Raw genomic sequence first — 8,279 nt, 5'->3', positions numbered from 1 at the left:
GGTCCACATGAAGAAGACATATACTGAAGGAAAGGGGTGATAATGGAAATTCAGAGTGCAGAGCAGTTGAGTAAGCTCCATGGCAAGCAACGTTGCAGTGTAAGGGCTAACAATTCATAAGATCAAATATTTGTATTCTCAGGGACTACACTCTCTTCACTAATTTGCAAGTACCATGATAAGCTCATGATAGATTTCAGGGGGCGGGGGGGAGTAATAATTGTCTTGTAATAATTAGAAGAGGCATTATGTTAAAAATGCCATAAGAACTTTTAAATTCAGACATTTTCCTTAAGATTATATATTCATTAAGCGACTGTAAATCACTAAGAGGCAGCATAATTAAGATTTTTTTATTTATGCAATGATGAGAAATACATACAAAATTCTTACAGTTTAAGATTTCTTTGTGAAAATAATGACTTGGGCATTGACAAGGATTTATTAGATGGAATGACTTTTTTCTGGACTTTAATATCTCAATTTGAAACTTATCAGTTTGCCACGGTTTAAGATATATTAGACTTGTTAAATGCAAGAGTATAACCATTAGCTTTGGATAATAAATGGTCTGTTGTAAGAAATAATTTAGCATATCATCAAAGCAAATAGTAGAACTAATTGCATTTCATTTATCATTGGCCGTGTCAAATCTGGTGTGGTATTTAAAAGCAAACTTTGTCCAAGAATTAAATGGAAGTCATTGACATTGATTATGCTTATGATTGTGTTGACATGTGGTAAAATCTCAGAAACACATCCCTAGATATTATTATAATAATCCATTTAAAATCTGCTTCTATTACAGAAAATGATAAACATTTCTTTGGCTTCTCAGAGTAAACCTAAGTCCAAAGCCCTACACCATAACTAGAAAAATATTGGGATGTCCTGAGTAAAGGACTGTCTGGGAGGTGGTAAACTTAAGTACACGCTGCTTTAGGCATTTCTTTACTGTGATGGATAACAGCTGGGCAGCCATCTCTCCCTTCAGCTCCAGCAGCACCTGAGCTGATGTGGGCATCCAGCTCAGCCACAGGACTGCAGCAGCTTCCCAGATCCTGTGCTGGGTCCTTGCTTCACACTTGAAGGCAGAAGAGAAGAGGGAAGACAAATTCTAAATTATGCAAGAAAATTATATGTAGCAAGAAAGATTTTTTTTTTTTTTTTTAAATTTCAAGAATGAACAGCCTTTGGAAAACCGTCTTTAACAAAAAAAACCCCAAATCCCAGTCTTGGAGCACCAGGCAAAGTTAATGGCCCAAGAGTAGTTTCGGTGGTCTTTTTCATGAGCAGATACAGGATAAGTAGGCAGGGAGCAGCCACCGCAGTATGCTTACTGCTACCAGTAATAGCTCCTCGAATAAGACCATCTGTCTCCTCCTTGCAATGGCTGAGTTTGCAGGGGCTGGGTGGTTTGCTGTCCCCTGGCCTCAGAGCTCTCTGCGGGGAGGTAAGCAGCAGAGACACGGCCCTGGCAGGACACCGTGGCTGGGAGAGGGTCGGGACCCCTGAGGACTGCCCGGGGCTGAAGGCTGAGCTCAGCTCAGCAGCTCTCAGCAGCTCGGTCCTCCTGCTCCACAGCAACCTGGTGGGGCCCCGACCACAGCCTCCACTGTCCTGGGGGCTTCCTGGCTGTATGTGACCCCACTGCCCTGCGCAACATCTTCCTTGGGGTCTTGCCTTAGGGTTTTGGAGATGTTAAAACTGGTTGAGATCTTCTGGCTTAGCACTTATGTCTTCTGGTTTGAGCATGAACACTGGGCCGTACATTCTTGCTGCTGAAACAGGGCATGACAAAGAGGATCACGTACTAACCAGAAGACACTGCCCCAGCATTGCTTGGTGTTCAGCTTTCACTTGCATGTCGAGCTGGTCAGATTTGGAAGGTATTGACTATTTTGACCAGCTGCGAGGAAATGGAGTGTAATAAAAATAACCGAGCCCTGGTTGCTTTGCTTTGCTAACTTTCCTATTGCTTCTGCAAACCTGGCTGGCGATAGCAAAGCCACGGGGTAGCACTGACACAGTATCCTGAGCAGATGATATCCGTAGCTACTGTTTCACTTCCAACAATGTTATGTCTGATCCAGGACATATCCCCACATTCTTGAGCCAATGGTGGCTGAAGTCCTAAACAAGATCAGGGATCTTAACAGCAACAAAATTAAAAAGGCATTTCCTTCCCCATTTTTGAGGACCACAGAAGGGCTGAACCTGGAAAAAGAAATTGCAAGCTACAAATCTTAGAATTAAGAGCCAGCCCCAAGAGAGTAAGAGCGGCAGGTACACGAACATAGTTTCCTAGACGTGAAGATCAAACTTGGTTGCATACAATTAGGGACTCAAAAGCATCTTGACAGACGACCTGTTTGAAGGCCCTCAGTACCAACAGCATCACTACTGAAGTGGTCTGACAACCAAATGCACAGGTCCAGAGCCCGTTCATTCCTGCAATTGCATGACATGGATCCTGCAGATCCTTCTGTATGCTCTTAACTGTGTTATAGGGGTAATTATTCCATGCTGGTCACTAGTGCCAGCCTATCATCTATGGGTTTTCTGGGTTTTATGAGCAAAAAAAAAATTCTTTTTGTAAAGGTCTGTCAACTTCTAAGTGAAAAATGCATGTGTTACAGAAAATTCAAATGCAGAGGGAAGCGAGTAGAGCCACATTCTGCTCATCTTCCTCCTGCTAACATTAGCAACTCTATTCAGGCGAGCAAAGTAAACAGGATTTATTTTAAATGGGTCAAATGCTTTTTTTTTTAAAAAATGTGTTGTCACTTGCTTTGAAAGCAGTGAAAGAGTTTGCTAGGGTTTTGTCTGTCTAAGAGTCCTGCCCCTTTCACCCTGGTGGGAAAGGCCTCTGCCTTGACTTGTGGTTCTCTCATCCCCAAAGTGTGTGAGACAACATTGTCAATGAAACAGAAAATGCAGGCGCACGTTTGGAGGCATCTCAGACAGTGCTGGAGTGCAATCTCAAGAGACCACTTTCCTTCTTGCTGCTCTTGGATGACAAGGGGGAGATCACCACCCCCTCTCAGAGCTGGGAGGGTGATGAAAGACATTTGACAAGCGGAAAGTGCTTCTCCAGGGGTTAGCTGGAAATCTTCCTCTTGAAGACTGCGAGTCTTCACTCTTGACAAAATGGCTACCAGCCAGGGGAAGCTCAGCAAAACTGGGGGCTGCCGGAGGACAATGTGTCCAGAAATCACAAGAACATGAGTGTGTTCGGAAAGCTGGAAGGTGACTGACAAGAACAACTAGCAAGCCAAGCAGCCTGAAAACACTCTTAATCATTGCCTAGAGCTACGACCACATTTGGGGAAGACTACTTACACAAGAACTACAGGGCTGAGAATAAACATCTAGGAACAAAAACTCCTTGCAAATGCAACAAACAACAACAAAGAGAGCATTAATTTTGAAAGAGTTAATAAAAAAGAATCTCCCCGTTTGGTAACCACCAGTAACAGCACATGATATGCTTATTTTTAACCTCCCTGCATGGTACACAGACCACTTTATCCCACTTTAGTATTTGGACTGTTGCATTTTAAAGTTGATATAGTCTTATCGCTGCTGACTGGTTCACTCTTCTGGGAACCGCCTCCTGTTTATCTGCAGAGGGAAACCCCATGTCTCTTCTCGAATCCAGAGATATGTAATGAGAAATGATAAATTCCACAGACGCCTTACCCTCAGCCTCCAACTCATCCTTCAGGTTTTAGTGATGATCCATGACATATGGATAGCAGGAACTGCAGTGGGTGTGATTAATACACAACTCAATATCTATCACATAATGAACCCAAGTCATTTCTAACCTAGGCTGGACTTGGGCAGATTTCCTAATAGTAAAAAGTCCATATCCTGTTGCAGATACTTAAAACTTTTGAGTTTTCGTTACCAGTTAATGTGGAGCAAGCATGCAGGCGGCTAGTAACACTCATGTTTGAATATTCTCTTCAATAGTCCTTATTTAGTAGCTCAGATATTTAGTTCACAGTCATTTTCTTTTAGTCTCTGCCCATCCAGTCTAGATTTTTTGGAGGTAAAAACATTCTAGCATTGGACTGAAAGGACCTTATGGTATATTGCTGGACACTCCTAAGCCAAGACTGAATTTTCTCTTGCTCCTTCCTTCTACCTTTGATTTTGTAAAAGAACCCCAATTTAATTTTACTTACTTGTGATACCTTTATATAGTGCTTTGAGCTGCTGTTTCCATTAACGTTGTGTAAACAACTTAGCACAAGTATGAGATCTATTCTGTAACTATTCTCTGTAGAAATTATACTTAAACTCACTCTTCTTCTGAAACCAAACAAATCCATACTAAAAAGTTGGGACCTTATTTCTGCCCCAGTTGTTTTGATCCAGCAAACCATTCAGTAAATATAGGTGAGAGGCGACTGCTCCATGTGACTTAAGGCAGAGATGTTTTTCCTCCCACCACCTCTGGGCTTTTAATAATTATGAATCATTCCTCCAGCTGGTTATCAGTATTTCTGTCAACTGGGCAGGAAGAGTGATAGCTCCAAAGTATACAGCAATGAAAAAGGTCTGACGATCAGAGTATCAATTCATATTACTTCCACAAGCTCCTATTTATACAGGTCATTTTACTAAAAAGAGGGACTATTGGGGCTCTAGTATTTCTACAGCATTGTGGGCACAAGGGATCCAGAGCTGTCACAGTCTTCATTTTCCTTTTCTCATGCCTCTGCCCTGTGCATGGGCATTCCTGCCCCAAGTAGCTCAGACAAAAATGCAATTTAGACTGATTCTTTCCTCCCACTGCAACGGCTGGGTGCTCTGGCTGGACGGCTACAGATTGTTAACTATACCTGGCACTGAGTGCTGCTGCATGTAAGAGGAGCCAGGACAGGGACCATATTGTCAAGTTCAAGCATTCAGAAATCACAGCAACCTTTTCCCTACATCCAAAGGTGGATCGTTATTTGTATTTGTCTTCTGTTGTGCTGAGTTTTCAGTAGCTAGGGACATTTTATTCTCAATGGAAGAAGAAATTCCTGTGTAATCACATAATTTCTGCACCTGAGGCTTTAAGAAAAAACACCGACTGCTGCAGGAGTTGGCAGCAGTGGGGGAAGAGGAAGAGGAGATGGAGGAGGAAATAATCTCATTCTCTCCCTGCAGGAGTGGAATCCAACCCCGCTGCTGATGCCTGGTGATAGAGGGTGCATCAGAGAGGGAGAGGAAATGGGAGCACCAGAGGAGAGAAGAGGTAGCCTGTAGGAAGACATAAAGAGAAGGAAATACTTGGGATTAGCAGGGAAGGTCATCGGGCTATGCAGCCTTTGGACAGCTGTCCAAACCAGTTTGCAGCTCCTGACTGCTGGGTTGCCTCACCAGTATTTTTTGCACTCCAAAAGACGAGGCGGAGACGGGTGTCTTTCCTGCTCCGGTTTATCTGCGTCATAGGGATAACACCTGATTTTGTCTACATCCAACTATGAACTGTGCTGAAAAGAAAACGTGGAGAAAAAAAAAAAAGAAATGTGGTAGAAGTGCCTCACAGGTGGAATTAAGGGGAGCTCAGGGCTGGACATGTGTTTTGTGCTGCCTTTTTATCTTTGGAGAAGAAAACATGAATTGTTACTCTAGTATCTATGATATGTGCGTATGGAGCCATACAAGGTTAAGAATCCAAGTATTAAAACTGAGTGTAGAGAAATGTTAATGAGGCAGAAGGAAATTTTATGTTAGCTTTTTTACATTTTGCCTCTCCAGACAAAACAGGACTGCTGTTTCGTGTAGCACTGTACTAAAAATACATTGAGCTATGGCATCAGTTTTCTAGTTCTGCATTAATATCACCAGTGGTAGAGAAAACACTGTATAAAACGTTCATCCATCAATTTTTTCTCATTTTGTATACAGTGACTACACAGTTCAGTCTTGTACTCACCCAAACAGTGTGCCACTCTTTTTTTTCCCCAGTAGATATGAGAGGATGAAGTTTATGTTTCTGTTTTCAAGTGTTGCTTCCTCTATATGAGCAGGAAATCCTCCCTCCATATGTTTTTAAAATAGCTGACAGTGCCCCCAGTTAATTGCATGTCAGACTGAAGTTCTTTTTCCTGTCCTATGCAACTGTCCTCCCCTCTTAAATAGTCCATCTGTTCTCTTACTCCCAGTAAAAATACTAAAAACATCCCCTACCTACCAAAACAAAAACTCTGCTGGGAAGATGAATGTAGATGAGGTGGCACTAACTGATGCGCCAGTTACATCACTCTTGTATGGGTATTACCGTCAGGAGACGTCTAAGAACATAGATAAAATACATAGTTCTACATGGAACTAGTATTGACTTATTCTTTGCTTTTTCCCTGCTGGACACCTTTTGGCTGCACTTAAACTCCTCCAAACTAGTCAAGTCCTTTTCCTAGTTTAAATCCCTTCCAAAAATGTGTTTTAAAAGGTCTGCCTTCCCAAAGAATACCATTTTCTGGATTGCTTCTCTGCGTGTATCACTATAAACTTTGCCCTCCCCTCTAACCCTTCCTCCTTTCTTTGCCTGTTAATGATTCGCATTTATTGCGCCGTGTCCAAGCTGTGCCCAGATCTCTCTTCCTATCTCTCTATAGCTTTTTTGGTTTGGGTTGGAGTTTTTTGGGGTTGGTTTTTTTTTTAAATACACTCCGGTTCCTCCTCCTGTACTTGCATTCTGGAATAGGAACCCAAACGAACAGGTAAGTCATGGATGCAGGGTGCAATATGGAACATACCTGAGAAAACAGCCATGTAAACCACTCAATTTTTAGCCCTCAATGCAGGGTTTGTTGCAAATGTATGTGAGAGGTCTTCTGACTTTCTAATCAATGTGCCTGCTTTTACTGACTTCATCCATAACCTCCTAGTGCTGTTATCAGGAAAGATGAGACACTGTAATGAGACTGCGTATATTTGTCAGTTCACTTCCTCCTCATTTAAAATGATTTGCAAAAGAGAAGGTGACAACAGATGAAAAGAGTAAACAAACTCCATCCCTGCATGCTGTGGAACCTCAGTCTCGTTTTATTTCTGAAGACATAACAGGTGTGCCTCTATTCACTGCTTTTCTAAGTTATCTCTGCTATAAAACTAAGCAAACCCAGCTTCGCTTTGGAAAAAAAAAATATTTCCAAACTGTACAAACATACCTTTTTAAAAAGAAAATGAATGTGCCCTGTGATGAACAACTACTTTCCAGAACAAGTATATCTTTTGGTGGGTCTCAGTGAACTGCATAACTACGTATTTTAGTGTCCGGAAAGAATTGTGACCACTGGAACGAGTTTTTTAAAAAACAGCCCTGTGTGGTTTGGTAAAGCTGACATGGCAGACCGGGGCCGGCAGATCAGGGTTCCTCCTCAGTTCCACCATGGAACAGTTTTATGACCTTTAGCTGCGGCACCTGACCTCCGACCAGCTCTTCTCCACTGGCAGCTGAGCCGCGCTTCCTCACGAGGGGGTTATGAAAGTACTAAACGCTTCGGGATGCGCTGAAGATGTCCCAGTGCTTCAGTGAAACTCGGTGAACTATACGGGTCAGCCAAGTCCTTCAGGTCACGTATTTACTTATGGGAGTCTTGAAGGCCCGGAATTTGCGAAAAGCCGGGGCTGCCAGGCACGCAGCGCGATTAGCCTCCTCCAGTGAGCGTTATTAGGCTGCTGTTAACTGGGTGCACGAGGCTCCTGACTGGCCGTCAAGACCCGGGTTCTTCTCCCACCCGCTCAAAGCTGCAGGCACGCAGGACGGGTCTTATTTTTGCCGAAGCCGTGACTGACACACAGGTGCAAGCTGCCCCACGACCTGCCGTACGGGCGACCGCCTGACCCGGATCCCGAGGGACGCCCTCAGCTGAGCCCTACGTGGCCCCTGCCCAGCCTTCCGTCAGGAACCGCCCCGGCCTCTCCCGCCAGCACCCACGGGGCCAGCCAGGGAGGGCGGCCCGCCGGCCACACCAGCCTCGCCGGGCGGGTCGCGTCCCCCCGGGCCCCGGCCCCGGCCCCGGCCCCGCCCCGCCCGCACCTGCGCCCGGCCCCGGCGGCAGCGCGGGGGCCGCCGCGCCGCCTCCATTTTGGACGGCGGGGCCCGGGGCGGCGGTCGCGGTGTCCTCCTGCCCGCCGGCGGCGCTCGCCGCGTGCCCGCCCGGCGCCTCTCGCGCCCCGGCCCGCCGCGGGCGGGGGGGGTGGTTGCGGCGGCGGCGGCTCCCGCCCCGCGGTGACGCGTGGCGCCGGGTCCCTCCCTCCCCGCCCGCCCG

The 8,279-nt window shown here is 45.2% G+C and overlaps 1 long non-coding RNA gene across 1 annotated transcript; it reads right to left on the bottom strand.

Annotated features, from left to right (window-relative positions):
* Positions 1 to 234: 234 nt before the first annotated feature.
* On the bottom strand, positions 235 to 7,672 carry LOC138684811 (uncharacterized). Its single transcript, XR_011324103.1, has 3 exons — positions 7,176 to 7,672; positions 5,380 to 6,895; positions 235 to 5,259 (listed from the first exon to the last, which is right to left on the bottom strand). It is a non-coding gene; the product is annotated as an uncharacterized lncRNA (long non-coding RNA).
* Positions 7,673 to 8,279: the final 607 nt, after the last annotated feature.

Source organism: Haliaeetus albicilla, chromosome 3, assembly GCF_947461875.1.
Source record: "Haliaeetus albicilla chromosome 3, bHalAlb1.1, whole genome shotgun sequence".
NCBI lineage: Eukaryota > Metazoa > Chordata > Aves > Accipitriformes > Accipitridae > Haliaeetus > Haliaeetus albicilla.
Note: the sequence above shows the minus strand (reverse complement) of the source record. Positions and strands in the feature narration are given on the sequence as shown.